Here is a 9,614-nt window from a genome sequence, read left to right as displayed (position 1 = left end):
TTGCTTTAGTCATATGTCCCTAAAAACTTCATGCTTTTTATTTTATTTTATTTTGTTTTTAATTTGAAAAAGTAGAAGGATTCATGTGAACAGCTATACATGCTATCAGCTCACTGTAATCTTTTAGTAGGAGACTGAGAAAAGTAATATGGTAATATTTATAAAATGATGTGGTTCTTGTCATTTCCCTTCAATACAGCTACCTTTACTGTATCAGAGTAAGGGTTGACTTCTTGGATTGTGCATTAAATAAAACATATTTTAACTGAACAGCAGCAGATAGATGAATGTGGTCCAAGTCAAACTTAGAAAACTGAAAATACAATGTGAGCAATTTCTACCTCTACTATAAATAGATTTTGATGAAAATCTAGTTGTAGGGCAGAAACCATCTTTGAGAGTAAATACATCCTATTTCCCCCCCATCTCACTAGGAAGTTTGGCTAATAAATAGAATTTCAAGTAATACGTAATTTATTTATTTTTTTTATTGGTTGTTCAAAACCTTACAAAGCTCTTGACATATCATATTTCAAACATTAGTTTCAAGTGAGTTATGAACTCCCATTTTTACCCCAAATACAGATTGCAGAATCACATCTGTTACATATTCACATTTTTACATAATGCCATACTAGTGACTGTTGTATTCTGCTACCTTTCCTATCCTCTACTATCCCCCTCCCCCCATCTTCTCTTTCTATCCCATCTACTCTAATTCATTTCTCTCCTTATTTTTCTTCCAATTCCCCTCACAACCTCTTTTATGTAGTTTTTTATAACAATGAGGGTCTCTTTCCATTTCCATGCAATTCCCCTTTTCTCTCTCTTTCCCTCCCATCTCGTGCCTCTGTTTAATGTCAATCTTTTCTTCCTGCTCTTCTGCCGCAGGCTGCTCGCTGCCTGCGGGTCGGGCGGGCTAGCTGAGCTCCGCTGCTGCCGTTGAGCACTGCCTGCCGCACCCCTGCTGAGCGATTCCCTGCTGGGCTGTCAGTGCACGCCGGCTTGCAATCTTGCAACCCGGTTGGGTACAAAAACACAAGCCAGTCAAACTGAGACAAAGTTTTATTTAGTGAGAGGCCGTGTGCGTCCCCTAACAAGTGGGTCCACCCACGTGTGTTCTACCTGAGCCGGGGGGCCTCCCCTTCCCCCGGAACACCCTCCTACCATCCTTTCCCAACCAATGGGAACTCTCCCATTACAAGAGTGACATGAGTAACCTGAGTCCTGAAATGGGCCCAGGTAAACAGCATGAGTCCAATTACCATATGAATGTGAATTGCTGGCTGGCAGTCACTAAACCCAAAGGTGCCTGTATCAATATTTTTGCTGTGGCTCCTAACATCTGCCCCCTTCTGTTTAATTAAACAACAGGCAAATGTGGCTAGGGACCGTGCCTGTTAGGTATGTCCAATTCACATATGGTTCTTACCCGTCATGGGAAAACTGACCTTATTGTGTCAGTCTCCTGGCTTAGGTTGATACCACTGTAACCGAATCATACCTGTCACTGACTACCGGTCCAGTATATAGCCATATCTGTGGAATAGGCCTATGCACCAGTGGGGGGGGTGAGGTTCTTGCCTTACCTGTGTTGGCCCCCAAATTTAACCTTGGTGCCAGTGGGGGGGTGAGGTTCTTGCCTCACCTCTGTTGGCCCCCAAATTCAGACCATCACTAGCAGAAGGGAGAAAGACGCAGAATTGCCATGACACCAAGCCAATTGACGGCTCCTTTGGAAACACTGGTGACACATCGGCTAAGATATTTAGCACTACCAGTTCGCTGTATCAACAAATAGAGCACAATGCATACAGGTGATACATAGTCCAGGCAAGTTGTGTAAGCAGTTCAAAGTGGAGGAGTCTATCAATATGTCCATTTCCTCCCAAAGTAAATTAAGTCCTTGATTGAGCAGTTCAAAGTGGAGGAGTCTATCAATATGTCCATTTCCTCCCAAAGTAAATTAAGTCCTTGATTGAGCAGTCTTATTGAGTTATTTTGATTGATGTATCAGTTTATACAGTTTATAGTGATAGCTATCATAAAAGTTGTAGTTTGGTCTTAGTCTTCACCGGCACTGGGATGGAGATGGGAATTATGGCCATGTTGCTAAAGAGACATTATCCTGAACAGAATTATGAAATATAATGAAAAGGAAAGGTGAAAGTAAACAAACAGATCTGTTAACCACCTTTAAAAGCAAAATTTAATAACAGCTGTTTACCTAAAGTAAATTAAACCATATAAGTCACGTGACTAAATTTTTTTTTTTTGATATTTGTATCTATTTATACATTAGCGCTCCTTATAAATGAAATATGGACATACACACATACAGACATACAACACAAAACAGTGCATACATAACATAGAACATATAAGACAATAGTAAATAAAGGCCTTGTAGCTATAGCTAGGTGAAATCTCCATTGTAATGTTTAAAAACTTTACAGTTAAAAAAAAAATAAAACACAGTCAAAAAATAAAACTGATCAGAAAAACATTAACCTAGGTTTGAGCTTAAAAAAATAAGGTAAAATAAAATAAAATAGAACTTTATGATGTGGGAAAAATGCAAATAATAAAATAGATATTGAAAAAGGCACCGTGGTAAATCACTGTCGCAGATGTAAGAATAGCCAGGCTGGAACTCTGGATATCAGCTGTTATGGATTTGAGTCAAATCATCTTCTTTTTCTGTAGAAATTGTTTTAGTTAATCTCTCTGGAATCCAAATTGGTTGCTGTTCCTCCTGTGGAAAAACACAGATGGAGCCCCGACTCCAGACTATTACTGGGTCCGGACCTTTCCATTGTCCTGTTAGAATATCTTTCCAAAGTACCTTAGGCTTATGTACACTTTTCGGATACATATGTCTTTCCGCAGCACTAAGTCCTGATGAATCCAAATTTAGAAAGTTTAGAGTAAAAATGGTTATTTTAAGTTTATCTTTGGGGGATATATACCCCTTACTAATTGCCTCCTTTTGTTTTAATAAGTACATTTTTATAGTTTGATGAGCTCTTTCAACTATGCCTTGTCCCTGTGGGTTGTATGGGATTCCTGTTATATGAGTAATGCCAAATGATGAGCAAAATTGTTTAAAAGACTTGGAGGTGTAACCAGGACCATTATCAGTTTTTAACTGTTTAGGAACACCCACAGTGGCAAAATTTTGTCAGCAATGAGCTATAACATCTCTAGTTTTTTCTCCGGGATGAAGGGAGCCCATCAAAAATCCAGAAGAAGTATCAACTGTAACATGTAAATATTTTAATTTTCCAAATTCTGGCAAGTGTGTGACGTCCATCTGCCAAATATGGTTAGGTATCAGTCCTCTAGGATTGACTCCAAGATTAACTTGTGGCAAAAATGTCACACAATTTTGACATTGTTTTATTATATGTCTGGCTTGTTCTTTAGTTATTTTAAAACGTTTTTGTAAAGTATTAGCATTGACATGGAACCTTTTATGAAAATTTATAGCTTCTTCTATTGTGGAGAAAATATGTATGTCATGTGTAGATTTATCTGCTAGTTCATTACCCAAACTAAGGGCTCCAGGCAATCCTGTATGTGCTCTGATATGTCCTATAAATAATGGATCCTTTCTATCCCAGATTAGACTTTGTATAGCAGAAAACAAAGAGAAAACAGTAGAGGAAGGAGAAATCCTACCAGCATCTTCAAGAGATACAATATCATTAACTACATACTGACTATCAGAAAATAAATTAAATGTAGAATCTTTGAACATCATAAAAGCTTGCAATACTGCATTGAGCTCTACCTTTTGAGCTGATTGTTTGGGTACTAAAAATGTAAAAGTTTGATCAGGAGTAACTACTGCTGCTGTACCATTGTTTGACCCATCAGTGAATATATTTGGAGCATTTATGATAGGGGTTTTTCTTGTCATTTTTGGAAAAACTACAGGATGCTTAGACCAAAAAGACAACAAAGGATTAGATGGCAAGTGATTATCAAATGCAACACTAGATTTACACATGATTATTGCCCAAGTATTTAACTCATTAGCTAACTCATCAATTTGATCCATAGTATATGGAGTAATAATTTTATTGGGAGAAATCCCAAACACTCCTTTTGCTGCTTTTATTCCTTTGAGTATTAATTGCCCTACAGCCTCAGGATATCTAGTAAGAATAGTATTAGGAGAATAAGATAAATGTATCCATAATAATGGACCGTCTTGCCAAAATACTCCTGTAGGAATATTTTTTGTCGGTAGTACAATAAATAGTAAAGGCAAACTTATATCAATTCTATCCAAATGCATATTTTCCATATATGTTTCAATGATTTTCAATGCCTTTCTAGCTTCAGGCGTTAACATGCGGGGTGAATTTGGATCTGACGGACCTTTTAGAATATCAAATAAAGGTCCTAATTCTCCTGTTGGTATGCCTAGATAAGGCCTTATCCAATTTATATCTCCCAATAACTTTTGAAAGTCATTAAGTGATTTGAGTTGATCTACTCGTATTTGAATTTTTGGTGGACGGACCATGGTTGAGGATAATAGAACTCCTAAATAAATAATTGGAAGATTTAATTGTACTTTATCTATTGCTATCTCTAGATTATAATTTTTTAATAAGTTTGTAAGCGTGACATAACATTCTAGCAATGTGTTTTTATCTTTATGTGCCATTAACACATCATCCATATAGTGAAATATCTGTAGTTCAGGATTTTGATTTCTAAGTGGCTGGATTGCTTTATTAACATAAATTTGGCACAAAGTTGGGCTGTTAGCCATCCCTTGAGGGAGTACTTTCCATTCATATCTCTGATCAGGACCTTCATGATTCAGTGCAGGGATAGTAAATGCAAAATGTGGACTATCCTCAGGATGAATTGGAATTGAGAAGAAACAATCCTTAATATCTATAGCTAGAACATGCCACGTTTTTGGTAGAGCAGACAATTGGGGAATCCCTGATTGAGCAGGTCCCATAATAACCATCTCATTATTAATGGCTCTTAAATCTTGTAATAATCTCCATTTACCAGATTTCTTTTTAATAACAAAAATGGGAGTATTATGGGGAGATACGGAAGGTTGTATATGTCCTTCCGCTAATTGCTGTTTGACCAGATCATGGGCTACTTGTATCTTTTCTTTAGTTAGGGGCCACTGAGGAACCCACACTGGTCTTTCTGATTTCCAAGTAATTCTGATTGTCTCAGTGGCCCGTTTTGAAAACCCAATCCATGTTTATTTATCTCTTGATCTATTTGAATTGGTGCTGTTATCTCTTGTTCTTGATCTCTTAATCTCTTTTCTTTTCTAAAGCCTTGTTTTGCCCTAGTAGTGGGCGCGTTAGGATTGACGTTATTTGTTAATGTCAATCCTAATTGATCTAGGACGTCTCGTCCCCATAAATGTGTGGGGAGATGGTCCAATACATAGGGCTGTATAGTTCCTTCACATCCTTCAGGATCCTTCCAATCTAATACCATTGCACTTCTATGGGGATTAGTTGCCACTCCTAGGCCTCTAAGCGTTTGTGTGGCTTGCTGTAATGGCCAATGTTTAGGCCATTCCTGGCGAGATATGATGCTGAGGTCAGCGCCTGTGTCCAGCAGTCCATTAAAATCATGCCCTTGAATATTTAATTTTAGCATAGGGCGAGAATCTAAATTTAAAGATAGCATAGCCCAATCTACACCTGTGGAGCCTAATCCCTTGGAACCTCTTTCTACATTACAACTGGAAAATTTATCATGTAGGCTTGGTATTATTAATAACTGTGCTATTCTATCTCCTGATGAAATTACTGATATACCTCTTGGAGAACTAGCTATAATTTTTATTTCTCCCTCATAATCGGGATCAATTACCCCAGGACTTATCATAAGTCCTTTAAGTGTAGAAGAACTGCGTCCTAATAATAAGCCTACTGTTCCCTGGGGAAGAGGTCCTTTTACTCCTGTGGGAATGATTTGAACTCCCATCTCTGGAGTTAATACTGCTCTGGCAGAGGCACAGATGTCCAACCCTGCGCTCCCTCTAGTCTGTCTGATGAGGGATCTAATGGATAATGGGTCCTGGGCACCACCTTGATGGTGCTGTTGGGTTCCTCCATTGCCCCGTATATTTGTGGTTTTGGGCCCCGGGGCATTGGGCCCTCCAATTCGTTTTTTGGCAACGGGGCCTGATACCTTTCTCCACGATATCGTGGGTAGACACTTGGTTTTTGTCCATTTTTTGATAACGGAATACCCTCTATGGTGGTTTGAGAATGGCATTCATTAGCCCAATGTCTCCCTCTATGGCATCGTGGGCAAATACCCGGGATTTTACTCTTTTGATACCTAGCTTTGTTAAACCCTCCTCCTATGGGGCAATTTCTTTTAAAATGTCCTTCTTGATTGCAATTATAGCATGTTTTTGGCTTGGTACCTAAAGCCTGTTTTACTTCAGCTGCCATGACTTGTCCTTGTTCATTAATGTCTCTACATAATTTAATATATGTGTTTAAATCTTCCTGTTTCCACGGTCTAATGACCTCTTTGCAGCAACGATTTGCTTGATCGTAAGCCAGTTGTTTTATAAATGGCATTGCCTGTTCTGTATTTTCAAATGTCTCAGAGGCTGCTTCAATAAGTCTAGCTACAAAGTCAGCGTAGGGCTCATTAACTCCTTGTATTATCTTAGATAGTTGACCTTGTAAATCCCCTTGTCCCTACAAAGTTTTCCATGCCTTAATTGCATTTATAGCGATCTGAGCGTATACGCCAGGATCATATCTAATCTGTTGCATCTGCCCTTCAAATTCTTTCCCTAGTAACATTTTAAGATCTCTTTCAGGGTAACCTGCTTCTGCATTTCGCCTAGCTGTCTCCTTGCAAAATTCCTCATTGGCAATTTTCCATAATAAATATTGTCCTCCATTTAGCACAGAATTACACATGTTAGCCCAATCTGCTGGTGTTAAGTCCCAGCTGGTAATAGATTCCACCATACTGACTGTGAAGGGAGCAGCTGGGCCGTAGGTTGCTACAGTTTCCTTTAGTTGCTTTACTATTTTGAAATCTAAGGCATGGTAAACTCGTTCTCTTTCTTCTCCCCGCTCAACTACAGGGCATGCTAATTTTTGGGGTCCTGCCTCAGGATTTCGTTCATCATCTATGGAGGCAGGTAAAGCTTTTGGTTGAATTACACCCTCTGGTGGAGGAACTGAGTTAGTAGCAGCCTCCCTATCTGACGACCGTTTTTTCCCTGAGCTTGCCTTCTTCAAATTTTCTTCTATCTGACTAGCTTGAGAGACCTTTTGTTTTGCTTGACCTAATATGTTTTCTGCCATGGCCTGGACCTCTAACAATTTACTTAACAGTTTTTCGGTTTGTTTTTTACTAGATTCTAATCTACTATAAAGGTAACGTAACCCAATAAGATAGGATAGAAGAAAGCCAAAACAGAATGAAACAGAAACGGAGAGGAGGAAAATGATTATATCAATTTTCTCTCTCTCAGGGCCGAATAACTTCAAACCCTGAGCCAACCATTTTTCCCAATTCTCCTGAAAAAATTGTAAGGCTAGAGAGCCTGAAATAAAAGCAGAATAAATCAAAACAGGAATACCCATTCTGTCGCCTTTCCTTAGGGGCGAGCGATATTACTCACCTTTAAATTTTGGGCGTTCCCGGTACAGGGCCACCAAAATGCCGCAGGCTGCTCGCTGGCCGCGAGTCGAGCGGGCTAGCTGAGCTCCGCTGCTGCTGCCGAGCACTGCCTGCCGCACCCCTGCTGAGCGATTCCCTGCTGGGCTGTCAGTGCACGCCGGCTTGCAATCTTGCAACCCGGTTGGGTACAAAAACACAAGCCAGTCAAACTGAGACAAAGTTTTATTTAGTGAGAGGCCGTGTGCGTCCCCTAACAAGTGGGTCCACCACGTGTGTTCTACCTGAGCCTGGGGGGGGGGCCCCACTTCCCCCGGAACACCCTCCTACCATCCTTTCCCAATCAATGGGAACTCTCCCATTACAAGAGTGACATGAGTAACCTGAGTCCTGAAATGGGCCCAGGTAAACAGCATGAGTCCAATTACCATATGAATGTGAATTGCTGGCTGGCAGTCACTGAACCCAAAGGTGCCTGTATCAATATTTTTGCTGTGGTTCCTAACACTCTTCCTCCCTTCTCTATTCTTAGTTGCTCTCATTATATCAAAGAAGACATTTGGTATTTGTTTTTTAGGGATTGGCTAGCTTCACTAAGCATAATCTGCTCTAGTGCCATCCATTTCGTAATTTATTTTTGTACAATAAATTTCAAACAAAATAATCTAGTACTATGAAGAGGATTTTTACATTGTTAGAAAACATAATCCATAGTTAAAACAGCAAATATTAAATATGCAAAGAAGTTGTAGGAGGCAAGGGAAGAATACACATATACATGATCATATACAAAATATTTCTCCAATATTATTAACATTAACATTCATAGAAATGAATAAAAGGAAATTTTTTTACTATAAATCTTTTCAAGTTATAACTTTGTCAATGTATTTCCTTTTCAAAATAAATATGAAAAGAAAAAATGCAAATTCATCAAGAAAAAAGATAGGCAATTGTGTATTATAACATAAAAAAGAAAATAAATAGTACCTTTTCTTACAAAACAATAAAATATGCTGTAATGATGATGGTCCCTCAAGAACAGGTAAACAGACAACAGAACATTAAAAAATGGTTATGTGGAAAAATCTAATAACAGATAAAGGATATATCACGCATTCACAAAGAACAGAGGTTTTAGTCAAACTCTATAAAGATATTAGATAATACGAATAAATTTTGAAAAGATCTCTGAAAGGATTTGATAGATGTTAGATACTCCATAAATATTTATAAATAGTAGTGACTTAAATCTGTTTCCTATAGCATATTTATTTTTATTTGACCACTTGTGAAACATTTATTGTCTACCTTTCTAAATGTACTTTGTTCTACTTGACAAGGATTGTAACTAGGTATAACACATGATCATTCCACCAAAAAGCTTGAAAAGTACTGGAACTTGGTTTCTTGGAAGATGATTTAGCCTCCTGCTAAGTGCAACTAAAATTACTGTTGGCAGGAGTGTGTAAATGAGACAGAAGTTCTCAGAAATTATTATATTCCAAATTAACAAGTGAAATACAACTCAAACAGAGCTTTTGAATCACCTCTTTAAAAGCCCTGTGTTCCTGCAGATGGGCAGAATCAGTGTCTAGGACAGGAGTCCCCTGTGTTTCTCCTTTCCTTTGCTAGCAAAGCAATAAACTTTCTTTTTCTTTTTTTCTCAAAACCATGTCCCTCATTATTGGATTGGCATCAGGGACCAGGACTGAGCTTTCAGAAACAGTTTCATGCATTCTTTCCCTAATTACAAACATGAAATGGGTTCATTTTTAAACTATTATATAACTTGGACTATCTTATACATTGATTTGAAATTTTCCTTTTTAACTCAATAGTGTATCACAAACATGTTCCATATCATTGAATATTATACAATATTCTTGTATCTATTAGTGACTTCATTTACTACCATAACAAGTAACATATTTGACTACTTATTGATTGTTGAAGTTTTA

Source organism: Urocitellus parryii, chromosome 4, assembly GCF_045843805.1.
Source record: "Urocitellus parryii isolate mUroPar1 chromosome 4, mUroPar1.hap1, whole genome shotgun sequence".
Lineage (NCBI taxonomy): Eukaryota > Metazoa > Chordata > Mammalia > Rodentia > Sciuridae > Urocitellus > Urocitellus parryii.
This window is presented reverse-complemented; position numbering follows the sequence as displayed.